We start from the raw sequence: 27,867 nt of genomic DNA on the forward strand, positions 1-27,867 counted from the left end.
ATAACCAACTCAATGTTGGGGAAGAATAAACTTGGCAGACTGACAGTATCCTACTTCAAGATTTACTGTAAGCTATTGTAATCAAGACAGGGTGGTATTTGCCACAGAATCAATAAGTAGCTCAGTGGAACAAAATAGAGAGCCCAGAAATAGACCCACATAAGTAATCTGAGTCATCTGATCTTTGACGAAGGAGCTAAGGCAAAACAATAGACCAAATACAGTCATTTCAACAAATGGTGCAGGAAAAATTGGACATCCACCTGCCAAAAAAAAAATCTAGACACAGACTTACACCTTCACAAAAATTAACTCAGTGGATTAGACATAAATGTAAAATGCAAAACTAAAACACCCCAAGAAGATAACATGGAAGAAAATATAGGTGATCTTGGGTGTGGCAATGACTTTTAGATACAACACCAAAGGTACTACTCAGAAAGAAGTAATTGATAAACTAGACTTCATTGTAATTGAAATTTCTGCTCTGTGAAAGATTCTGTCAAGGGAATGAGAAGATAAGTCACAGATGGGGAGAAAATATTTTCAAATGCACATCTGATTAAGGACTATCCAACACATACAAAGAACTTTTAATACTTAACAATAAGAAAAATAGCAACCTGATTAAAACATAGACCAAAGATCTGAATAGACACTTCACCAAAAAGATATAAAGATGGTAAGCGAGCATATGAAAAGATGTTCAATATCATATGTCATTACAAAATTGCAAATGAAAACAACAATGACATAATATGACCCACCTGTTAGAATGGCCAAAACCCAAAACACTGACAACACCAAGGCTGCGAAATAACAGAGACTCTCATTTATTGCTCGTGGGCATGCACAGAGATATAGCTACTTTGGAAGACAGTTTCTTACAAAACTAAATACATTATTCCCATACAATCTAGCAATAGGATGCCTTGACATTTAACCAAATGAACTGAAAACAAACACTAACTTCTGTACATGTATATTTATAGAGGCTTTATGTGTAATTGCCAAAACTTGGAACAACCAAGATATCTTTCAGTAGATGAATGGATAAAAATTGCGGTAGATCCAGACAAATATTAATCAAGCACTAAAAAGAAATGAACTATCAACCCATGAAAAGACATGGACGAATCTTAAATACATATTACTAGATGAAAGAAGTCAATCTAAAAAGGCTACAGACTATGATTCCAACTCTATGACATATTGGAAGAGGCAAAACTATGGAGACCGTGAAAAGGTTAGTGGTTGCCAGATCTCAGGCATTAAGAGGGATGAACGGGTAGAACAGAGGACTTTTAGAACAGTGAACATACTCTGTATGCCTCCATGATAATGAATGCATCACTACACGTTTGTCCAAACCCATAGAATATACACCACCAAGAGTGAACCCTAAGGTAGGATATGATCTTTGGGTGATAATAACGATGTAGGTTAATCAGTTTTAACAAATGTCCCTCTCTGTGCCAGATGTTGACAATGGGGGAGACAGGAATGTGCAGGGGCAGGGAGTATGTGGGAAACGTCTGTGCCTTCCACTTAATTTTGCTGTGAACCTAAAAAATTGTCTATTAAACAATAAAGTTTATTAATTTTTCAAAGATGAAATCATAGCTATTCTATAACCTAAAAACTGCCAAAGTTCACTCCATCATGCTCAAAGTGAGTGCTCAGTGTATCCAAGGCGATATAATTGGAATTGGTCTAGAACCATATATAATATTGTGGTAAATTCAAATTATTTTGAATTTAAGAGACTAAAAGTATTGACTCCTATCGATGTGTCATGAATAAGAAAGTGAAGTCAGTCTTCCTGAGAAGACATTACCTTGTGAGAATCTGGGAACCCTGAGCGGGCAGCAGCCGTGAGCACGGTTAAACACGTTGTGCTCTTCAAAGCTAAAATCCGTTAACGACAACGGCATCTGTCAGCTTCATCGTCCACATCAGGGATTCGCTTTTAATGGCACAGCTGTTGTCGGTTTTGTTGCTGTGTAGCTGCTACTGAACAGACACAATTTTAGAATCAGCGTGTGACCCAGAGGCGTCCTCGGTTCGTGCGGGACCGGGCCACCCTTACCGCGCCGTGAACTCAGGTGAGCACACCGCGTCTGGGAGTCTGCCGCCCTCACGCCCTGACTGTGGCCACGCACACAAAGGAAAGGAAAGAACTGTTATCTAATGACAAAGTTAAAGCCCACCTTCTGTTTTTAGTGTGCTATTTCAGGCAAATATGCTTTGGGTCCCATTTATTTTACTAATTGCCTAATTTTCCACATCAGTTTCTGTTTGTGCAAAGATTAGCATACAGAGTTCAGCAAGTGATGCTGTTTCCAGTGACAGATCTACAAAGTTCAAAAGAAAGCATGTATTTGACAACGTAGACCAAAGCTAAAGCAAAAACATTTTTCATCTAATCTATAGCATACAGCTGTGATCTTCAAGCAGGAACTAATGGCAAAAATTAACAATAAATTCAGGAGAAAATAATTAAATCCTAGAACGTTTACCTAATGTTTTCACCCAGTGTGGAAAACAAGTACCATTAGTTACCTTTATGGGGGAACCATATCAATTTCATTTAAAGAAAAGTGATACACTCCAAGGCTTAGACAAGGAACAATTTATGTACATTTTCTTTCTAAACTAATGGCAATACATATATAATTCTAAGACTTGAAAGTTTGAAAGTTCAGGTGTACTTTAAACATCTACTGTAGTGTATGGAATTAGGAAAAAACTTGCATTCAGTTTATGTTACACACACTTGTTAAGCACCAACATTATGCCAGATGCTACACTTAGCAATGGGAATAATAGAAGCCACTATCTTAATGGAGTTTGTGATTTCAATGTAATATTTCCTAAACTTGAGGTCTCTGGAAAACTGTTACCAACACAAGCCCTTTTTTTTTTTTTAACTCACTTTCCTTCCACAAAACTCTCTTTTACCTGTGAGAAGTCACATGCAACAGCAGTGGACATTAAGTGTGCTGCATTTTTCCAATAGGTGATTTTGGAAAAAAAAAAATTTCAATATTGCTGAATTCTGCATCTCTTCTCACATATGCAGATGACTTTATTGACCCACTATTAATTAATCCCACCTTGCCTGTGAGGGGCTTTCACATTAGCAATGAGGTCCTTTCTTGGCCACATCTGCTCCAGCTGTTTTCCTTTTAAAAAAGCTTCTACTTACGAAATGGCAGGTCACATTTACAAACCAAATGAGTTAGCAATTTTCTCTACACAAAGACCATATTAATGCATATTCTGAGGTCAAAGGTAGTGTCTTTATACATCTATCTCTAGTGCAATACACAGTAAATATTGTTGGTATCCTTTAAATTAAGAAGATGACAGAAAATAATTTAGTTCCCTGTCAGATATTTTCTCCAAGCAAATAGTGACCTTACCAGCTCCACCTCCCATAGTTCTGAGCCTCTCTCTCCACAGAACTGCTCGCAGCAAAGAACACAAATAGTCTGGGTGCTAATGATCTGGGAAGAGAGAATGCTCTTCGAAAGTCACTAGCAGAGGTTCTTGATGCTGTAAAAAAAAAAAAAAAACCCTGAGCCTGCCAGCCTTAAAAGGGCTCTAACAATGCTGAAAACTCTTTCTGCACAGGCGTCTTACTTCAGAGAGTCAAAACTCCAACCAGACCCCTTATCTGCATCCTTGGCCACTTGCCAAAATGCAAGAAACTCTGGTCAACCATTTTTTCACATATTATCATAACCAAGCTGTTTCTTCCCACCTACCTCTTCCCTCCAACTCCTGCTGATCTTCCTTCCCATCGTTTCCACAGTATTCTCTGGACCTTTCATTTCAACATAAATAAACTATCTTGTATCTTCAACCTCATGTACCTTGGTACCTTTCGCCTTTGAGTTGTTGGATTCTGGTTATATCACAACATTCCTTTTCTTCACAGTCACCCAGTAACTCGATAGTCAAAATCATCACAGCCAACCTCCTCCTGCCACCCACACATTTGCTAATTTATTAAGGACTTTGGCAGTGGCTCAAGTTTTTATTTCCATCCCACCATCTACCATCATGGTCAGATGGCATCAATGAGAGGAGTACTGCTTTCAGTTAAGACATAGAGGGTCATGGAAGACCTTCACTCCAACTATAAAAAGAAGACATTAAATAAAGTAAAAGCTTGTGATTAATAATCAGTGACTCCAGAGAAGTCTAAATGAACTCAATTTCACCAAGGAATGAGCCTTTAATAGATAAGCAAAGTTTAGAAGCTGCTTCAATTCTTGGGGCTGGGTATTGCATCGTCTGGGTTTGACTGGAAAGAAATTAGGGCCTGCCATAAGTAAAAAGACTTTGCCAGGATGAGTGAGAGCAAGCCAAATTTTTAAGAACAATTGGCATGACTGATTGAATTCTGGAAGAGTTCCAAAAACAAAATGAGTCCAGTGGCCTAACAATTCTACTCAGCAGGAATACTGCTGAGTAAGTGGTTGTCGGAGTGGAACTGGAAAATGGAAAGAGATTTTTATAGTCCTGTTCAGTGCTTAAATTACAGCTATTGAATTTAGTGGTAAACAGAAATAATTAAAGCTGGAACCCAACTTCCTGCCAGCCAAGTCCTGATAGTATCTTCAAGGTAAGTCTCTATGGTGGCAAGGGAAATTATGAATTAAACTGAAGGGCACAAAGAGATCTCTATAATCTTATATGAAATCATAGGATAACTGAAACTGAATAAATCCGTAGCTAATCCCCAGCTCAGTGTTACTCAAGGTGGAATCTGAATGGTCACCCTCTTACTCCTACAGCTTTACAGAGGAAATGGAATAAATACCCTATCTTGAAAAAAATAAAGCAAAACCAAAAATATATAGTTCAGTTTCTACAGTTCTTTTGTTTTTTTTAAATGTCTGGCATACATTTAAAAATTAATGCATGGGAAGAAATGGAAATTGACCAATAATCAAGAGAAAAAGTTAATAGATGCAGACCCACAGCTTCTCCTGGTGTTGACACATCTCTACTATATTTATGTGAACAAATGCTTTCCCTATGTAATCACTTCTAAATAATTTTCAATGCATGTATGATAAAAAATTTAATTTTTATGAAAACAAGGATTTGATAAATAATTATCATAAATACATTAAAGAAAGTAGAGGAAAATATGGATAGAATGAGTGAACAGATAGGGAATTTCATCACAAAATTAGGTCTAAAAAATCAAATAAAAATTCTGTACTGAAAAATGTATTATCTGAGATGAAAAATTCAGTATATAAACTAATAACAGCATGATCCAGTGGAAGAAAGAATCAGTGAACACTAAGAAAGATGCATCGAAAATAACCAAATTAAAACATAAATTCAAAAATGAAAAGAAAATCAACAGAGGCTAAGAGACCTCTGGGATAATACTATCATATATGTATGTGGAGTCCCAGAAAAAGAGAGAGAGAGAATGGAACAGAAGAACTATTACCCCTCAAAATTCCAAAACTTATCAGTGATCCCTCATATCTAAGATTAGCAAACCCTAAGCAGAATTTAAACAAAAGAAGGGAAAAAAAGTACTTAGGTACATCATAGTCAAATTGGAGGAAACTAAAGAATATATAAGACAATGGAATGTCATCTTTAACATGCATAAAGAAAAGTATTTTCAACTTATAATTCCATATCCAGTGAAAATGTCCTTCAATATACATGGGGAAAACCCAACCAACACTCTTCAAAGTTCCTAATTTTCTGCCAGCAACCCTTCCCTATGATCATACTCTGACTTTAGGTTCCTATAACTGAATCATTTATAAAATTCTAAATTTCAATAAATCACATCACTCTTTACCCACAGCAGCCTTTTCTTTGAATGTGCTCATTTCCTTATTCTTACAGCACTTGTTTTGCTCTACTGATTCTTTCATGCCCAATTTTAAATATCCTTAACATATTTCCATCATAAAAAGGAAAATATATAGTTGATACTGTATCTCCTTCTAGATACAATCCTTTCTTACCATTTCTTATAGCCAAGTTCTTCAAACGGATCATCTACATGCACTGCATTTATCTCCTATAACTAGTCTGTCCGACCCATAGCAATATGACATCTTCGCACACCAAACCATTTAAACTACTCTGGATAAAATCTAATGGCATATCATCAAACTGAATGGATATTTTCCAGCATCAACCTTTCAACAGTGTTTAACCCGGGTGACCACTCTTTCCTAGAAATTCTCTCCTTTGGCTGTCTCTTCTGGCTCTCCTCTTGTATCTCTGACTATTCTTTTTCAGTTACCTTTATAAAATTTACTTCCCCTTATATGTTCTTTTTCCCTGCCTTAACTGTGAGTCTGGGAGTATATACTGTCTGCTGTAAGATCCTAAGATTTGAACATGTTTGGTAACAAAAAATCATGCATCATTTGCCTACATGTGAGTGTTTGAGAACAGTAACAAAAAGAGTTGAACATAGTGTTACTGTTAGAAAATAAAAATGACTTTCTACTATAGCAAATACCATTTTTTAAGTAAATGACAGAGGATAATGACTTAACTCACTTTGAAAATAATGGCTCTCTTAAGTTTCAGAAGGAAAAGAAATAAAAAAAAGTGTTTTTACATTTTTGCTCTTTAAGTAGTTGCAATATTAACAAAAATTCTAGTTTCGATTTAAATTGTTATTTTTTTCCTACTGCCAGTTAGGGCATCCATGAGAATGACATTGCAATTTTTTCAAATTCATTTCTTGTTGTTTGCTTATGCTGACTTACATTAAAATATTGGTCTCCATATCTTGTGACTATCTATAAAGAAATTCATTCCAATTTATTGTGTCTTGCTACTTGTTTTATACCAATTTTACTGTTATAGCTGCATCTATTATATAGGAACTTTTTTCAGTTGTCTATTGCCATAATAATGCTATATTACAAACAATCACAAAGCATCAATGGCCTGCAACAAAAGACATTTATCTTTTGCTTATAAGCCCATAGGTTGGCTGGGTGGTTCTGGTGGGTCACTGGAGACTCTGTATTCCACAGCTGGGTTGACTCTGGGCAGCCGGCTGTTCTAGCATGGCCTCAGCGGGGAAAACTCAGTAAGTCCTAACAAATTGCAGGTAGGCCAGATTCAGGATGGGGAGACTCCATCTCTCACAGGGAGTAGCTGCAAGATCACATTCCCAAGGGTATGAGCACAGGAAGGAATGAAAAATTAGGGTCATTTATGCATTCAATCTGTCACAGTGTTCCAATTAATTTTATACTATGATTTGGTTTATAATTAAAGATAGCCACTGATGTCGTTACCAGTAAATTTGTTCTGTTATATTGTGCACACACAACACACATATTATATATATGAAGATAGCTATATCCATGTTTGTGCTGTGCACAAAGCTCACACATGTACACATATATATTAGCTAATAAAGTTTTATATTTTACACAAGTGGTAGAGTATTCTAAGAATTTATCATTTTCTATTGGACTCAGCTATTCTATATTTACTTGAACTGTTTTCCCTATATAATCACTTTTAAATCATTTTCAAAGCACATACGAAAACAAATATTTAGTTTTCTGGAAAAAATCAGAATGTATTTCTAATGTATTCAGAAAAAATATTTGCATACATCTTCTGTAACTGTATAGTCATATATAGAATATCATTTCTTTTTCCCCTTTTGACTTAAAATAATTTGTCTTTAACTGTTCTCTATTTGTTGTTCTGGTTTATGGAAGCTTGCTGCTATTTAAATGTCCTAGTGTTGAACACTGAGAAAAGCAGAAGAAAGACCACTAGAACACTGATGTCAGAGTCACCCAGGCCCAGCTGAGTTCTTCCTCTGTCTGCAGTCAGCTACTGTGTGTGACAGCTACCACAAGAACAGAATTCCTGCATGAGACCTGTAAGAAAAGCATCTCTGAAATGGGCACAAAAGTCACTGTGTGCTGCCTCCCATACACCCCTCATCTGCTACGTAAATGCAGGGGCTAACCTGGGAATGGGTAATCAAAGATGAACAAGGACATAACTGATACAAAATTTGTTAAATGTTTTATAGATGATCTTGGGGCCTCACCTCCCATGTTCCCAGGGGCAAATGCCCATTAGGACATCATTAGGCCAAGAAATTCTCCTAAGACTCTGCAAAGCACAATGACTCACCACTCCCCGCCAGCTGGGGAGCCCTAATTCACATTTCTCCTACACAACCTTGTCTCCACTGCCTCCAAAGAAGTCTTGACTCAGGGTTTCAGGGCATCTCACCTGTTACTACAAGTCTTGAAATGGGTGTCCCCACCTCGGTCTCAACTACAATAAGCTTCATCACTGGGCACGGCCTCCTCCTACCCAGTGCTCTTCAGTGGCTCCATGACCTACAGGAGAAAATCCAAGTCACATCATCGTTCACCACCTCATCACTATTGTCCCAGGCCAGGGCACTTCCTGATTCTGTGCTTTGTTTACACTGTCCCCTTGTCCTGGATGGCCCTTCCCCACTCCCCATACCTGGCAATGCTTATTTCTCTTGAGACAAGACCCAAATGTTACCTTTTCTAGGCAGCTTCTGTGAATTCCTCCCATCTTACTCTCTAAACCAGTAAAATCAGGCACTCCCTTTGGTACACAGTGCCCCATGCTGGCAAGGTCCCTGCAGGGCTCCAGTGTACTTGTTTATTACAAGGAGGTTTCTCTCTAACCCAGTGGCACCCATGAGGACAGGAGCCTTCTTATTTCCACTGTCACCTGAGTATCTGGTGCACGCCTGCCATGCAAGAATTTACTGTTGTGAGTGGATGTGTGAATTCTTCCGACTGTAGCTGTACCTAGATGCCAAACCATTTCAAAAATTTTGACTAAACTCGTATTTAATATTCCCTATTTAATCAGAAGAGTTCAATTCAAATCAGTTAATACGATCAACATATGACCTTCCTAAAATAATAAACCAAAAAAAGTATGTCACTTAACCACAAATATAAAAGCATCAACACCTCAATCAACATACAGTTATTTAATAAAGCCAAGTAAGGACACTAACAACTGAATCCCTGTGAGTAACCAAATCTATAAATCATTGAAGTGTTTTTCCCAGAGGCTAAAAAAATTAATCTTATTTTCTGTGGGTATTATTAAAAATCCATGAATTCCAGGTCTTTAAAAAGGGACACATAAACACATTACAAACAAATTATTATCCATATTTTTGAAGAATCTCATTCTTATTGGAAATTATAGTTTTCCAGAATATAAGAGTGTGAGACCTCTCTTTATAATTGTAAAACTGTAACTGTGGCAGCCCTTGTTAGCCTGGATGTCCCCGAAAGCAGAGCTTGAGAGACAAAGGCTTGTGTGCAGGTAGTTTAATTGGGAGGTGACCCCAGGGCACAGAGGGAAGGATTAGGGAGGATGAAGCAGAGCAAAAGGGACAGTAGCTGTAGGGGTGTGTAATTGAATTGGCTACCGCTGCAGGCTACTGCTGCTGGATCCTGCCAGGACCCTCTGAGAAGCCTTATTGAGATGCGTGTCAGAACCTTCTGCCTGGGGGAGATAAAGAGGAACAGTTCATTCATTGGCTTTTGCTCCTGTTGGTCAAGGATGACCTCTCAGGCAGTAACCCCTACTAATCCCCCCAGGCCAAACATACAGTCCCACTTCCTGGTTCCCATAGTTGGGAATCCCACACAAGGAAGGTCCAAGACTGGAAGGGGAAGAACTAGTCAGGTGTTGAGGTGATTGCACCATCAGATAGACCTACACAAAACTGGTTGGCACCTGCACAGAACTGGCCACTGCAGTGGCAGCTGGAATGAGATGGAACTGAGATAATGGTACACACTCAGGAGCTATACCCCATCCCATCCCAATTTCTAATATATTCAATACACATGCTTGGATAATACAATAGTATAACGCTTATGTCTGTTTTTTAGCAGACTTTTGAATATAGTATTCTATCCAGATATCCAGACACCAACTGTAAGATTTCCCATTATTTCTGTTTCTCTCCTAAGTGTAACCCTCTCCTTCATTTACATAATGGTGTCTAATCCATACAATAAGTGTAATGGAATAGTCATTCATTCATTCATTCAACCAGTGTTTATTGTGCATCAATATGTGCCTATCAGTGTGCTACCTGCTGGAAATACAGAGATAGATAAGGCATAATCCCACCCACAACAATCCAGTATGGGAAGTAGACAAGAAGGTCTGCCATTCTGATGGAGAGTAAGAGCTGTGATGGGGCATGAACAGAATCACAGTGGCCAAGGACAGAGGATGCACTGCTCAACAATATGTGGGGGAGAAAGGGGCTCAGGACACCATTCCAAAAGGAAATGATCCATGAGCCTAAATGTGGATAATAGACTTCCATTATCAGGTTGGTGAGATGAAGGATTGAATTACAGACAGGAGGTGTTTGGTGAGCAAAGGTTCAGAAGCAGGAGGGAGATGGACTGATCTGTTCTGGAAACTACAAGTGGGTCTGTGCAGGTCGAGCCAGAGGGCACGGGAGCTATGATACGAGATGACTGTGAAGGGTAAGTGGCAGGGGACTCTGTATGTCGGACCATGATCTAGGGAAAATGGGCTGGATTTTAAAAGGAGTGCCATTGTCAGATTTGCAGTCTTGTGGAGTACAGTTGGGAATGAGAAAGGCAAGAGGATGGAAAGTTCCGTTAGGAGGTGATTGCTGAGAGTGTTATCCTCACCATTCAGCCATCACTCACTGTCTTGTGTGTGCTAAGGATTGTGGTGAGCAGCAGGGGAATATAGTGGGAGCGAAGGGATGGCAATGGTGTTGATGATACCATAGTCCTAGTGATGGTGGGGCTGCTAGCAGTGGTGGGGTGATGACAGTGTGGCAGAGGTAGTGGAAGCAGCAGAGGTGGGGGTAGTTATAGTGATGGAGGTGGAGGGAGTGTTGTGGTGGTGTTCATGCTTCTCTGTTATGGGAGGTGATACCAATGCCTAATTTTATACAGCATTGTGTCTGTGCCTGGTAATTTCTAAGCACTTGACATATATTTGACTCATTTGATGCTCACAACCACCCCATTAGGCGTATACTGTATTATCCTCCATTTTACATATGAGGACACCACCAATCAATCAACAAAGATTAAAATAATGTTACAGGGAGTAACTTTAGATTGGGTAGCCAGGGATGGCCTTTGAGAAGGTAATTTTTAAGCTAAAGACTAAATGAAAGAAAGTGCCCAATAAATACGCAAAGCTCAGATCAGGTTGGGGTAGAGTGGTATGGGGTGGACAGGAATTCCCGGCCGGATCTGCAGGGAGAAGGCCCCACAAAGGGCATGACCATGGTGCATCCAAGGACCCTGAAAGCCCATGACACCTGAGTCTGCAGAGACCTTCAGCTGATCACAGCAGCAGTTGTGACAACGTCCTGGGACCAAGTAAGAAATGGCCAAGGCAGTGGGGACTATTAAAGGGTATGAATCTGAGAGATTTTGTAAGTGGAATCAAAAGGGCTTCGTTGATCCTTAGGTTAGGGAAGTGAGACTAAGCAGCTCTAACACTCCATACACAAAGCAAAGCACTAGCCATGACTCCTTGACTGTCACCACCGCTCTTCTCACAAATAAGGTCCCACTCTCCTCTGAGCAGCCTCTTGAGTGATGCACTAGATGCCTGTTTTCCTCTTGAGGATACTGAAATTTGAAGAAAATGAATAACTTGGCCAAATCTGTGCAGCTAGTAAGTAGTGTGGGAGGTAAAATGTTCTGATTCCAAGTGTATCTGATTCCAAAATCTTTCTTCAACAATAGAAATTTATGGAAAAAATTTCAGAACTTGTCATTTTTATATGTGGCCATTTAGAGGACTGGGATCAAACAGATTTTTCAGCAATCAATGTAAATAGCTGAATATTTATATTTTTAAACAGATTTAAAATATTCTAATTTTAAAGTAACAAAAATAGTCAGAAATCAAATTTTTAGTGAAAAGATCTTTATTACAATGCCATAAACATTTATAGAGATACATACACACTTCTTTAAAATACATTATCACAGTACATTTAAATCAGACTAAGTAATAATCATAGATGTGCCTAAGGATAAAAATGCATGGAGATTTTTCCCTGCAGCATTGTTTACAATAATTAACAAAAATGGAGCAAACCAAAAGCCCAACAATATGATGCTGGTTCAATAAATTGTGGGTAGTTTTTCAAAACTGAAATGATGATACAGATATGGAAGACTACCTACTAACATGAGAAGATCATCACTGTATCGTGACTGAGCATAAAAGGCTACAAGAAATAGCACATATGGGATCTAATACTTGCTAGTGGATGGTTAGATACGTGCATGCACGCAGGCTAGGCCTCATATCAAAATCAAATGGAGTTACATCTGAGTGGTTAGATTATGGATGGCATTGTGTATGTGTGTGTGTATAAATATGTGTATGTTAATCCAAATTTATGCTATATGTGAATGTTTATAAATACTTTATAAAGAGCATATTTTATTCTATAAGAAAAAATAAAAATAAAGCATTTTTTAAAATACACCATTGTTTTACCCCAGATTACAGAGAAGAAGCTGGGGTGTTGAGAGGTTCCAATATTCTTACAAATTTAGGTAAAAAGATGAGCAAAAAAGCCAGGACTGAAACTCCTGGTCTCTAACTCCCTAATCGGGCTTTTAGCCACAGTTCAAAATGCTATACCCTTTAATTACCTGGAAAATTAAAAACTGATCGTGTCTGTCTAAACAGTGTTGAAATCTATTTCAATTAAGGCTCTTTCCCTCATTTGTATATATTAAAAACAACTTCAATTCAAGTGAAACAGAAAAAATGTTAAAAGCTTCTCTTACTGTCAGAATGTAAATGTAAACAATGGGAAAAAGCCCTTCAGTTGGTTTAATATACACAAACAAAAAAAATTAAGAATTCAGTCTTGTTTCACTTTTTCCCCAGAAGATAGACTCATAATTAAACTTTTCACCTTTCCAAATTATAACTCTGTATCCTGCACAGTGGGTGGTTTTCTTTCCAGACATTCTGACTTTGGAACAATGTATAAAGCAGGCGTCTCTGAATAGAATTTACAGCTAAATTTAACTAGGCATATTTTAATAAGATTAGCATATCTTTGTCTTCAACACTAAGTGACTTACAATTAACTGAATTTAGACAGCATATTGTTTCACCAGAAGTGAGATTTGAAGCATTCATTTCCATATTTATTGATGCTGTATGTGGAAGGAAGTCTGGGTAAAAATTCCTGTGTCTGCCCTGAAGAGATTTCAAGGAGAGCGTGTTAACCTTTTCAGGATGCTCATATAGACACAGAATCTCACCTCGCTGATGCTGACTTCTGGAAAATTCCACTATGGCTTTTGCTAGGGGGAAAAAGGAGTTAAATGGGAATACCTGGATATTACAATTATGGGTACTCTGTCCAGACTGAAAAGGTGTGCATGTGAATATGGCAGAAGGCAAGGCTGTCCCCTCCAGAAAAACCAGTGAAAGAACAGTATTCAGGATCTCTTGTCTCCCTCATTACAATCACGTGACCAGATGAAAACCTACAAATGTAAATAAATCTATATACCTTGCTTTCTATGAGTTCCAAATTGGTCAAAGGTCATTAAAAACATTTCCACAATGTAACCATGAGAACATCATTTTCAATGAACTATACAAATTAGTCACGAAATGCAGGAAAGATGGCTCTTTTTCATCTTCAACTTTTCCACAGTGGAAAGCATACTTTTAAGAAGTCATCCTGCTAAGAGTACATATACATAGGCATCACCCACTGAGAACTACCTTGAAGGGGAGAAAATTAATTTGTTAATTGCTCTATTCCTCAGGAGCAGCTGTGAACACAGCAGTTGGTCACTGAAGGGACAGATTCAGCTTGGTGAAGGTAATGAATCCCAGGTAAGGGGACCATCTCATAATGGAGCCACAACCAAGAGATGTACAGAAATCTCCCTCCTCCCTCCCCAAAGCTAATTAGCAGCAATACTGCATGTAAATAAAGCCAGGAGGAGGTAAACAGAAGTGAGAAGAATTAGAATATGGCAAGTTATCACACACAAATGGCTGTGTGTCAATAATAGAGTATATGAGATAATGGAGGGAGTTTCTAGAAGGATGTCAGAATCAGTATTTCCTGTGTATATAAGCCTACACTCTTAACAACACATTATTGCATGAAATAGGCTTCTAAATACGGATTCAGTGTCTAACAAACTCAAGCAGATAAATCATCTTTGCTGAATGAAAATGTGGACCTCTTTAGAATAAACACCCTCTCAGAAACTAACATGTCAGTATTCATTGAAACTTTTAGTGATAAAGTTGCCAAACGTTATACTATATTCATTTATTTGGACTAAAAGTATGGCTACACAGTAATCTCTTTTAGGAAACTGAGTGAATTCAAAGTTAAATATTTATAGAACACTCACTGTAACATTCAAATATTTAACAATAAATGAATTTATCAATAAGGAAAATTTTATGCATATACTAATATTTCACTGACATATGGGAAACATTTTGACAAGTTATATTTTATTAACTTTATTTGTCCAGAATGTTCTTTGTCAGACCAATTGCTTTGCTTTTGGTTACTGCCAAAAAGTAATAGTCATCTTATAATTAATTTGTGAAATTTTCCGATTTCAAACCAATTATTTTATCTAATGCACTGCATACTTCACTAAACTGAAAGAAAATTTTAAGCATTAACAGCAAGTTACTTTACACCTGCATCAGTTGCAATATTATTTCACCCAATAAGGACTCCAGCACCTACAGTAACCACATGATGCTCTAAAAGTTAAAATCTAAATAGAAACCACACACATACCCCAATCAAGAAGCTTTATGGAAACTACTGCATACCACATTTCATAACTCATAGGTGTGCCCATATCCATCTGGTACCATTGGTTCTGTAATGTCAAACCAAAAAAATGTAAGAGGCTAACATTTCCTCAGAGACTGGATGGTTCTTCCAAATGCAGATGACAGGAGTCATAAAGCATATGTGTTTTATCCTTGTAGGAAACTGGTCTTCTTTAGAGATCTCATGAATAATGTGTGTGTGTGTGTGTGTGTGTAAGTCCTACAGTAAAAATGTACATCTATAGACAAAAAAAAAAGAGTAGAAGAGGAGAACACAGAACTTTAAAACTAAAACTGAATATAGTCAATAACACTGTAATATCTTTCTATGTTGACAGATAGTAACTACAGTGGTTGGGGTGAGCATTTAATAATGTAGATAACTGTCAAATCACTATGTTGTATACTTGAAACCAATATAATATTGTATATCAAGTGTACTTCAATAAAAATTTTTAATAAAAAATAAAATGATAAGTGAGAAAACTATATTTTAAAATGTTTTGTTTTCTGATCATAGTTTTAAATTTTTCCCTTCAGATAGTAAATCAATAATATAAACATTTTGGCACAAATACAAAGAATCAGTAAGAAAAAGATATCATATAACCTTATATCTATAAATAAAAAATAATAATATACAATATTATATCTATATAATAAAATTTCATTCCAACTTAGTGAACACTAAGATTAAACCCTAGATAAAATAACTGGTTTAAAAATCAGAAAACCATTAAAGCATTTCACAAATTAATTGTAAGAAGACTATTACTTTTTGGCTGTAACTGAAAACAAAGCAATTGGTCTGACAAAGAACATTCTGGATAAGTAAAGTCAAGAAAATGTAATTTGTCAAAATTTTTCCCAGATGTCAGTGCAATACTGGAATATATATAACCCTTTTCTTACTGATATATTCACTTATTGTTAAATATATGCATGTTACAGTGAGCATTCTATAAATATTTAACTTTGAGTTAAAATTACCTCATCACTAATATTCAGTGGTTTCTGATGCGAATTGTTATAACCATTAAGAGTTTCTATTCTTAGTTTCTGTTTGTTTCTATTCTAATTGATCAATAACATGAAGCACTCTTGGCTCTGCCTTCTGTAGGTCACCTGGGCACGCCAACAAGATAGCTGGTATTTTGTCTGGCATTGGTCCTTTCCCACAGAACCACAAAGGGGATATAGACAGAGAGAATCATGAAATGGTTAGTCTGTGCCTGCAGAAAGGAGACTAACTTTTTATACTACACTGTAGAAACATCAGAAATTTAAGAATGTAAAGATTTTGACTGGAATGAAAAGGAAATGGCAAAAACTTAATCTCTACTGTGTCAGACTCAAAAATTTAATTCACTAGATCCTAAATACTTCATAGGAGAGTGATTACCAACTAACTTTAGACTGTGTTGAAATTATTTAGTAAAAATGATACCATAATATTGTGTATGGTATTTGGAGACAGGACCCCAAAACTACACAAACAGGAATCAGGGCAGTTGGCACTTCGGGCAACATAATGACTAGGCTGGATGCTGTATTTTGAAGACGGTAAGTTCCAAAAGTTTATCCTTTCTTGAATCCAGTTTACTAACCTTGAAACATTCTAACCAAGCAGCACATGGGACTACAAGGAAATAAAGAAGAAGAAGGTCTTCATGCACAGACCCACACCATATCCACAGGTATTGAATGATAAGTCCAATGCATGAGAATCACACTAAGTTCTTCCTTCCTCTAAGTTTAATTTTAAATTTTATTCACCTTTAAACAAACAATACATAAGTGCACTAATTTTGTAAAACAGAAAAAAAAAATGATCCCCCAAATATTTAAATTTTCTTCTTGCCCACCGCTCAATCCCACCCCCTCCAGAGAAGTAACCATTATTCTCATTCTAGTGTGTATACTCCTGAACATTCTGTTATGCACATGCATGACATGATGTAGATGTACCTGCAGAAATTTACTTTTTGTGTGTATGTTGGGAGGTACGAAGTGTGTATGGTACAGCAACTGCCTTTTTCATTTAAAACATAGGTCTTTCTAAGGGTCATATTCATGGATCTATCACATTCTTTTTAACTGCTTTCTGGTACTCAATAGCACAATTTTTTTCTTATCACTCCCCAACTAATGTACATTTCCATGTTTCCAATTTTCTCCTATTCAAAAAAAGACATTGACATAAACATCTTTATATACGTCTACTATAACTACGTCATGTGCATGTACTCCCCTAGCATAGAAACCAAAAAGAGTGTATTTATTTTACATTATGGTAGATTACAACAATGGCCAAAAGGATATCTCTGTCCTTATGTGTAACTCTCACAATGCAACATTCTTCTCTTCCCCTCATACAACTTGCTCTACTCACAGGAAATTAACATAAATATAACAGAAGCAGAGGCTTGGAAAGTGCTCATGCAGTGAGCTTGCCTTCTTTTGCTGCTTTTTGGAAGGTTAGCCCACTGGAGAAGGAGAGCTGTGGAGTAGAGGCAAGACCTAAACTCAGAAGAGAGGAGATTCCAAGCAGCCAGAATAAAGAGGACCTGAAAGCTAGTGGGTGAGTAGGAATAAAGCAAGGAAGTGGGCTAACTCCACATGGCAAGTGGGACTGACTTGTGGAATTAAGCCAGAGCCATGGAAAGGCTTCTATCTCAGTAAAAGGAGAATGAGGGAAGACCAGCCTGCTGACTGAAACAGGAGACAACAATAATGAGCTTACTTTTTAAAGTGAGGCATGGGCAGGTTTAGTACCTGATTTACATTACATACACAGTATAGAAACCACGTAACCCACCCACCAAAAAATTCTATATTCATTTAAGTTGTAATTTAAAAGCTAGGACATAATACATTTCCAGACTAAAAGTTTATTTCAGGAAGAAGTAAACTGAACTCAGAAGGAAGAAGCAATATGTTTTGAAGAAGCAGATATAAGGGGTAAAGGTCAGAAAGGACATTGTTAAGGTGTGGGTGAATCTGAGTAAACAGTGATCATTAAAAAATCATCACAATAATAATAATGATGACCAACTTGGATGATTAAAAACAAGTTGGAACTACAATACTAGAAAACAATAGCTTACAAGAGGAGGACAGGGTAGAATCAAAGCTATCAGTTTAGTGAATTATTAAACAAGTAAATAGAGTTATTGATTTTCAACTCAAATATGGATGTTAAAAATTTTAAGTTTCCTGGTAAGACTAAAAATAAGATGTGGAACTCCCAGTACAGTAAAGGAAAGTAAAGAAATCTTGTTCCAATAGAAGGCAAGAAGAGAAGAGGAAACATTCCAGGAAAAAGGAGAATTCCATGTCAAAGAGAAAAGAGAATAAAGCATAAAAATAACTTTAGTATCTTTATATGTAAATACAGAATAAAATATTTTATCAACTCTAAGGTGCACATGTGTTCACATTTTAACATCTATGAAACCAGAATGCATATTTCAGTTGATGGCGTTGTGAAATCACTGTTGGTCATGCAGCAATTATAACACGGATGTTAATGACCATGCATACGGGAACATCAAGAGTGCCAGCAGGAGAACTTGCATAATGGGTGTCAGCCCCTCAGAAGAAAATCCTGAAAACAATAGTGGGGCAGTATTTTAACTCTAAAGACCTAAACAGTTGCGAGGAGGGAGTGAAAAGTGATGAACCAAACAGGTTCAACAACATTCCCAAAGCCAAACTAAAAAAGAGGTTTTTTTCTACATAATTGCAAAGCCAGCTTAAGAGCCAATTCTAATGGCTTTTAGCTCAAGAAATGCTGCTCTTGGTTACATAGAGGGCAGTAAGGCCTGAAAAAGCACAGACACTGATGGCCCTGAGTGTTTAAAAACTAATGAGAAGGGCTAAACTCTAAATGTGACAATTTTTAAAAATACCTTTACTGATTTATTACTCTTACATTTATGCATAAGATCAACATATGATTTTTTAAATACTTACAATTAACTCTAAAAGAGCTCCTCCTTAAGTTCAAAATAAACATTACATCACTGTTTAATAGCAATATTTTTGTTTCTAAATGGTAATTAAAATGATGCTGCATCTTACAATCAGCTTAGATTTGATGACATGCAGTATAATACTAATCATAATAGTTGTCAAGAAACTGGATTTATATTTTTAAAAATATATGTATTTTGAAAATCTATTTATATGTTGTTAACCAGAGACTCACTTTAAACATAATAACACAGAAAAATTGAAAGTAAAAGGCTGAGGGGAAAATACCTGAAAAACACTAATAACAACAGCAAAACTTCATATAAACATGTAACCATCAGCAAAAATGACTCTTAAGGGAGAGAGAGGATTAGGAATAAAGAGGGCTATGGTCTAATAATGTAAGCAACAATTCACCAGGAAAAATAACAATTTTGAACCTTTATGCACCTAGCAACACAGCCTCGAAACAAACAAACAATGGACTTAATGGAAAGAACCTAGAAATTCACAATTTTAGCAAGGGATTTTAATTTATATTTCTTAATCATTGATTAAATATCATTTATCTAGCCTTGACAACAACAGAGAAATCATATTCTTTTCAACCACACATGGAACATTTACAAAAATTGATAATGGACTGAGCCACAAAATAAATCTCAAAAGAAAAAATTTGTATCACACAGAACATGTTCTCTAAACAAAACGCAATCAAAGTCAGAATTAAAAAAACACTTCTGAACAGTTCTTGGATCATAAATAAATTATAATAGAAAGATTCAACAAAACCAAAAACAATTCCCTTGAAAAGATTAAAACAATGTGCACACTCCTGGCAAGATTATTTAAGGGAAATATTCAACTGTTATAAATTTGGAGTGTGGGGGAAACAAAACCATAGATACAAACAAAATTTTCACAGACCTTTTCACAAAGTGGAAATGCATATGAATAACCAGGATAGTTTTGAAAAAAAGATCAAGGTGTCCTTATCTACTGAAGACTAAGGCTTACATACCCATAGCAATTAAAATGTGTGTTATTATTGCACAGTTGTAAAGTATATCAATGTGAAGGGTAGAACCTAGCAACAGACCTAAGTACATGAAAGAACTAGGTATGTGACAGAGGAGGCATTACAAATAAAGAGGAATGGCCCTATTCAATGACTGTACTGTCTTTACCAACAATATATATATGGGAAGAAATAAACTTAGATACCTACTTCCACACAAATCACAGAAATAAATTCCATATAGATTAAAACCTAAATATGACAAGATAAACCTCAGAAATTTTAGAAAAAAATATAACATAGTATCTTTACAACATGTCATGGGATGATTTTTAAAAAGGTTGATAAACTTGAGCAGATTAAAAATATTAAGACTCTGTATTACCAAAGCTATAATAAACAAAACAGAAAGATAAACCATAGACTAAGAGAAAACATCTTCAAAGCCTACAGGATGAATATCCAAGATATTTTCAGGACTTACCCAAATCAAAACAAAAAAGGCAAAACAATACAGAAAAAAAATGGACAAAGAATAAGGAGAGGTGACTTGTAGAAAAGGTAACTCAAATGGTCAAAACCATATAAAAATGTGTTTATTCTCATTAATTATCAGAAACAGACTAAAACAATGAGTTTTCTTTGTAAACTCATCAGACTGGCAAAGTCTGATCACCCGAGTGTTGGCAAGGCTGTGGGAAAGGAGAAAAGCCTGTACATCTTCTATGGGCATGTAAATTGGTTCTACCATTTGAAGAGCAATTTGGAAATAATTTAGTCCATTTGAAATTAAGCACAGTCTACATGTCAACCACTCAATTTCTGCTTCAAAAATGTACGTACTTTCTTTAGAGAAATTCCCAAATGTTTTTACAGGGGGACATATTCAAAGATAGTCACCGCAATATTAAATGTACTCATGAAAGCATGGAAGCCACCAACTGCCAGTCAGTGGAGGGGTAAAATAATAAAGTGTGGCTTATTTATGCCATGAAACAGTATGATTCAATTTTAAAGTTTTAACCAGATCACTATTAAGCAATGTAATGTTGAACTTATAAAACTGTTTATAAAAGGAGAGATACAATACTGCTTGTAAAATATTTTAAAATCCAAAACAATGCTACATAGTTTATGTACATGCACATTATGTAAGTACAAAAAGTGCAAAAACATCCAAGGGTTCAACTCATAACACCTTTAGGATGGTGTTTACTTCTAGGGAGAGAGAGAGCAGGGTGTGGAGGTGGGATTTTAGCCATATTTTAAAGATTTATTTAAAAGAAAAGAAACCTAAGACAAATATGTCAAAATATTAACACATTAAATAAGGCTGGTATATTTGTTGCATTTTCTGTGTGTTTGAAATAATTTTTGTTCTGTTTTGTTTTGTTTTTATAAAAGAAAACCAAAGTATTATGACAGGGATGGGCATGGAGAGTAAAACAGAAACTATATTACTCCCTGGATTATAATACAATTGAAAAATAAGATATAAAGCAGATAATGAGGATAAAATACATTTTTATAACCAACAAAGCTGATATTAGAAACTGTCACTCTTACCTATGGGCTGTTTCCTAATGTTGAATGAACACCAGCACACAGCGACAGCCTGAGGTCACTGGCAGTCCTGGTGAGAGGCAAACCTCACAAAAGAGCAGAACTCACCAGAGCAGCAGCAGATGGAGAAGAGAGGGATGGCTGGGCATTGCAGACCCAAGGCCCCCAAAATCACAGCCAAATAAGGAGGAGTGAGTGAGCAGGTAAGGGCCAGCCCAGAGCACTAGGCCAATGGAGATGCTTCACATAGAAGGAAATACCAGACAACAGCAAAGACACTCCCAAAATTATGTACACAGTCATAATACACTGAAAACCCTCAACTCGGAACTGTGCTGTAAGATCGGTATTTGTATGAAACACACAGAATAAAGGTGATATTTTGTCATTTCTGCACATATATCTAAACATCTTATGAGACATGAGTTAGAAAAGGTACAGATTACACTGTTGAAACATGCGCTATAATACGTGGTCCTGAAATAAGCCCCAACTGTAAAACATGACTTTTAGTATGTATCTTGCAGATCTTCTATGAAGCTGAAACATTATACAATAGAGGACAGGAGATAAACACAGAGATGGATATAGTCAGGCAGCAGAGTACTGGTTACTTAGCCAACATCCATCTCCATCCACTTCCCTTCTTTCTTTCCTATAAACCTTAATTTTATTCAGGTATTCACCCTTGTCTACATGGCCATGTACCACGGGGCAGGATGCACTAATCACAGCTCCAGGAGATGTGGTAAACTGATTTCTTTAAGCCAATTTCTTAACAATTACTGGCTTAGGAATAGGGATCCAGCCTAACACAACCAAGCAAGTCTTCCTGGAGACTCCTGGGAAAGATGTCCTTCTCCTAAGGAAGAGAAAAGGAATGAAATAGCCCCATTGTTGCTTGTTTGTTTGTTGTATCTCATTAGGATTCAGCCTCTGGATGTGAGACCTGGAACTGCTGCAGCCATCGTCTGACTCTGAACTCACTGTGACCAACACCCAAAGGGAGGCAGCACAGAGAAATAGAAAGAACCTGAATCCTTAACAGTGTTTTTGAAAATCTGTACCAACCTACCTGGGTAGATTAAATCTATCCTACTTCTATACTTCTTGCTATGTGAGATAATAAATTTCCATCTTGCATGAGCCAGTTTGAGTAGGGTTAACTGTTACTAGATGCTAAAACATCCTAAATGATCAAAAAGGTCAAGCTCAGAGCCCAGCACATCAAAGGCAGTCTATAAATGGCACCTAACATTGTTATTCCACTCCAGCCTTGCCCATCTCGTTACCCCTCATTTTCCTCCAGTACATTATCAATGCAGCACAGATCAAACTACTTCCCAGCCTTATGCCGGTCACCCCCACTCTTAAGTGAAGTGACTATTCCCTAAAGTAACTATTAGCATAGAATCCAAACTTTGTTTTCTAAGTACAATTTTTATCACTTGCTTGGGGGATTTAGAATAAGGCTCGCATTCATCATTCTGCAGTTATTAATTACAGGTTTTGATTCACTCTGTTTAGTTATACCTACATATTTTACTCTAATAAAAAAATCGGTATGTGTAATTTCAATGGCTTATCTTCCAGCAGCATCCTCGGTGTTTTATCACAAGGCATCCAAACTCCAATAGAATCCTAATAGAAAGTGCATGCTTTCATATTTTCGACAGATAAAACATAAAGTGAATCTTTCTGTTCTATTTATTTTAAGACTGGAGGACAAAGACCAAAGGCATCACAAAATGAATAGACAATGTCAGAGTAGAAGGATTATCTGACGTAGGAATCCAGAGACCAAATGGATCCCACTGGAAAACATGATGATTTAATTCAACAATGTAATAGGCCAACAAGTAGAAACAGGAATGCTTCCTATTTAGCCCCAGAGTAGTAGAACATAATAAAGCTAACACATCTGAAGAAAAGATTCTCCCCCCAGAGTGACATTGCTTATGAGGTAGAAGGGGGTGTGAGCCAATATGCAATGTGACAACCACCAAATGAACCTGGTTCACTTTGGGTAGGATAAGGGAATCTCCTGCTAGAAAACCCTGTCCCACCAAGCCCAGCAATCACATTCTGCAAAAAGGTCTGTAGGCAAGATTTAGTGAGCAAGGAGCCTGTTGAACTAGCATCTACAGAGGAAAGGCAGTCACCAAGATCAGTATTGGAGCAGTGCTCAGTCATGCCACAAACATCTTCTTGAGAACTACAAATGATGTAAAGACAGGAATAATGTACAGAAAGTGAAATTGACTAAAGACAAAAAATGATGGAGGAAAGATAAATAACAAGGACAGTTTAGTGCTTTCATGGGGGCAAGATTCTCTAGAAACTGGTTTGTTTGGGGGCACTGGCTGTAGAAAGTTCAACATAGCTACAGGCTGAAATGCCCATGTGGTTCCACTGGATTCTACGTTCTCTGCAGGTTGTTGGAAGCTGTTCAATACCCAGCCCCACAAAGTTCTGGAAACCACACAGGTGAGAAATAAATTTTCATCTCTGACAGCCCTTAATAGTCATGCTTCCCAGATGCTTAGTAAGATGTTCCTTCACCTTATTGCCCTGCAGGGACTTTGCGGTGAAACAGAGACATGAGCAAACACTACAGACCACCCAGCTCGCTCTGCCAGACAGAGTCACTCTGCAGCCTGGCCTGGCAAGGAGGCCCTGAGGCAACTGCATTTCTGAAAGCAGAAATATACTAAACTCTTTAGCAAAATACATTGCTCTCGTGAAATAATAACTGGAACTTTATTACAGATCTCACCTGCGTTAGGAATGGAGGAAGAGAAAGGATTTAAGCTTTGCTGATAATTAACACACAACGAGGATAAAAGCCTTCTTTGAAGATTACTATATGGAATCTGACCTTGGACAGCAAGAGTTAGGATCAACGAGACACCAGCCTCCTATTGTGTGGTGGGATAGGCCTTGGAGGTTGAGCAGACACCCTTGGCTACATACCCATGGCTACTCCTTCTTTCTTGCTGGCAAAGCCTTGATTTTGTTCAAGTGCTCCCTCCTCAGCCAAGCCAGGGCTCAATGATGTGGCTTGTCACCCAATTCTGACCCACGAGAAGTAAGAGGAAGTCAGTCCCAGGAAAGCTTTTTGGCTTTTAAAAAAGAGACATGAGGAATGTCCCTCTTTCTGTCTCTGGATACTGACATATGAAGATATGAGCTTTGACCATAGATCTGTAACCACTCTGGAAGCATAAGGAAACTAACCAACAGAGCAAAGCAGACAGAGAAAAAAGGTGGGAAGGACCTGAACGTGGACAGTGTCATGATGTCCCAGAATTAACTGACTTTACAGCCATCTCACCCTAAGACCCTGGGTCATGTGAGGTAGTGTGTCCTCTGGGCCACTCCTGGAAGTTGAAAGCATAGTAACTAATATTGAACCCTGTAGATCCGAATGTAACCTGTCAAAGATGCAGATTATATCAATTGACTGAACACAAACAAAAGTGTCTCTACTCAGGAAAAGTTCTTACTTTCATGTGAGCAAATATAACAAATGCAAAGGCAATTTCATCTTTATGATTTCTAAGTCTTTTGTTATATGCTTAGAACATTCTACCTTCCCTCAAATTAGCAAACTCCTGATCATTCTTCAAAAACTCTGTGAAGGCCCTTCCCAGCTCTTTTAGGCACATTTAGTTGTTCCCTAATAGTATTTCTATATATTCTGCAAATACTTTTCCTACCCAATGTCTGGGTAGTTGTGTATCTGTGCCATGTGAGTCCCTGTGAGAGATACTCTCTGTGATGGTTAGTTTTTTGTGTCAACTTGACTATATTACAGGGTGCTCATAATGTTTGACTAAACATTATTTCTGGGTATGTCTGTGAGGCTGTTTCTGTGAGACTGGTATTTGAATCAGTGGACTTCAAGGGAGAGGAGAAGAGCTCCCTTTTATTTTAGAAAATAAAAACTAAAATTTCAATGTGAGTGGATATCATCCAATAAACCAATGGCTTAAGTAGAAGAAAATCAAATGAAGGAAGAATTCACCCCTTATCTGCCTGTTTTAGCTAAGACATGAGCCTTCTCTTACCATAGACTGGGAATTATACCATTGGTTCCTCTGGATCTCAGGCCTTCAGACTTGGACTGAACTACACCATTGGCCTTCCTGTGTCTCTCGGCTGCAGATGACAGATTGTGGGATTTCTCAGCCTCCGTAAACACATTATCCAATTCCTCCTAATAAATCACATATGTCCCATTGTTTCTGTTTCTCTGGAGAACCCTAATAAAATGCCTTATACATCCTACAGCCCTACTACTTAACATAGGACCTGGCACTTAGTTGGGGCAGCAGTTTTAAAACATGACCCCTCCAAATATTTGTATTCCTCCCATTCTAAGGAAGGTCCAGGCCCCTGCCCTTGAATCTGAGCTGCTTTTACAGCTTCAACTAACAGAGCACAGCAGGTGTGATGCTGTGTGAATCTGCAGCTACCTGGTTTTCTTGAAATGCTCCTTCTGGGGACCAACCTCTTGCATAAGAAGCAGAGCTATTCTAAAGCTGTGTGCCAGGCAGGACACATGGAGACACTCCTGAGGACAACCAGCAGCTACTGGCAGGCAAAAAGTGGGCTGACTTGGTCGTTTAGCCCTGCCAAGCCCTCAGATGCCCACCGTCCTGCAGACATCTGATTGCAAGAGAGGTCCCAAGCAAGATCTGCCCAGACAAGCCTCTCCTAAATGTATGACCATAAAAATTGTGAGCAAAATAACATGGTTGCTGGAGAGAATAAAGATAGTGGTGTGAGAGGTAAGACAGAGAACTCCTCCCAAAACCATATATAATATAAAAATATAGTTAATACAACTAATCTAAAAAAGCAACAGAAAAGAAGGCTGCACCAGACTGCATACAACTGGACAACAGAGTAGAACTCACGAAACAGAATAACATACCAAAGCCTTGATCTGGTGGGACCCAAGCCCTTCCCCCACCCCAGCTCACTGGTGGGAGGAAAAGAAATGAAGCCAGGTGGGGGTGGAAGCCTAAGACTGCTGAACATCCAGCCCTGGAGGTCTGCTCTGGTAGCACAAATGTACATTGCATGGTGGCATGGAGATTAGTGGGGTTGGAAAGCTAAGGCAGCGGAATACATGGAGAGACTGAGATTCCAGCCATTTGTGGAGGACAGTAATCCATATCTGGCTGCTCTGGGACAAAGAAAAGGCGGGTGGTCTGAGAGACTTCCTAGCAGCGAAATGGCTGCAAAAGGTGTGGGGATTGCATGGAGCTTGCTGCTCAGGAGAAGGGACAGGTGAACAAGGTTGTCTGGGGGGGCTCTTCCCAGCAGGTTGTGAATTTACAAGAGCTTCAGGTGCTCCATCCTCCTGGCTGGCTGCTCAGCTCTGAGGCCCCCCCACTGTGATACACAGCCTGCTGCACCTTCCTCCTGCTTGCTGGCACCAGCTCGCAAACCAGCCATCCCTGCCCTTGTGTCAGGCCAACCAGAGGGAGGCCCACCTATGGCAGCTACAAATGCAAAGTGCAGAGAATTACACCTGTGTGCTCAGCCCACCGGTTTTCATAGTGGAGACGTGCTGCAGCTGGGAAGCAGAAAATAGCTCATTCCTCCCCCCAGGCAATAGCGCCACTCCACTACGACCCCTGACATCACTCCAGGGGCTGAGAAGCTCCAGAGACTAAAGTTTATGGGCATTAGAGGGTGCCACATACAAATATGAAACATAAATGGAACCTGGTTCAGATCAAAATCTCACAAACACCAGAAAAAGGCCCAGTGAACTGAACTCACCAATCTTCCAGAAAGAGAGTTCAAAATAAAAATCATAAACATGTGCATGGAGATACAGAGAAATACTTAAGAACTCAGGGACAAATTTAGAATGGAGATTCAATCATTAAGAAATCCCATATCTGAAATGAAACATACAATGGAGGGATTTAAAAGCAGATTAGGGATTTAAAAGCAATAAATGGAATAGAAATTGGAGAAGAGGAATATAAAGAACTGAGGTGCACAGAGAAAAAAGAATCTCTAAGAATGAAAGAATATTGAGAGAACTGTGTGAAAAATCCAAATGGAACAATATTCACGTAATAGGGGTACCAGAAGAAGAAGAGAGAGAAAAAGGGACAGAAAGTGTCTTTGAGGAGGTAATTGCTGAAAACTTCCCAAATCTGGGGAAGGAGATAATCTCTCAGACCATGGAGGTACAGAGATCTCCCAACATAAGGGACCCAAGGAGGACAACAACAAGACATATAATAATTAAAATAGCAATGATCAAGGATAAGGACAGACTTTAAAAGCAGCTAGAGAGAGCAAAAAGATCACATACAAAGGAAAACCCATCAGGCTATCATCAGACTTCTCAACAGAAACCTTACAGG

The 27,867-nt window shown here is 37.9% G+C and overlaps 1 protein-coding gene and 1 long non-coding RNA gene across 5 annotated transcripts in view; one reads left to right on the forward strand and one right to left on the reverse strand.

The window, feature by feature from the left end:
* The window catches only part of LOC108397711 (uncharacterized), an 82,893-nt gene that overhangs the window by 43,717 nt on the left and 11,309 nt on the right, over positions 1–27,867 (reverse strand). The gene's annotated exons all lie outside the window — the stretch shown is intronic.
* Positions 1,867–23,898, forward strand: LOC140847766 (uncharacterized). Of its 4 annotated transcripts, XR_012127912.1 has the most exons (7): positions 1,867–2,105; positions 7,749–7,915; positions 13,872–13,941; positions 16,390–16,479; positions 17,394–17,497; positions 21,511–21,675; positions 22,399–23,898. It is a non-coding gene; the product is annotated as an uncharacterized lncRNA (long non-coding RNA). The 4 variants fall into 4 exon arrangements; XR_012127914.1 differs by lacking the exon at positions 21,511–21,675 and having other exon boundaries at positions 1,874–2,105; positions 17,399–17,497; XR_012127913.1 differs by lacking the exons at positions 21,511–21,675; positions 22,399–23,898 and adding an exon at positions 18,205–18,520 and having other exon boundaries at positions 1,874–2,105.

The sequence above is a fragment of the Manis javanica genome, chromosome 2 (genome assembly GCF_040802235.1).
Source record: "Manis javanica isolate MJ-LG chromosome 2, MJ_LKY, whole genome shotgun sequence".
In the NCBI taxonomy this organism is placed as follows: Eukaryota; Metazoa; Chordata; class Mammalia; order Pholidota; family Manidae; genus Manis; species Manis javanica.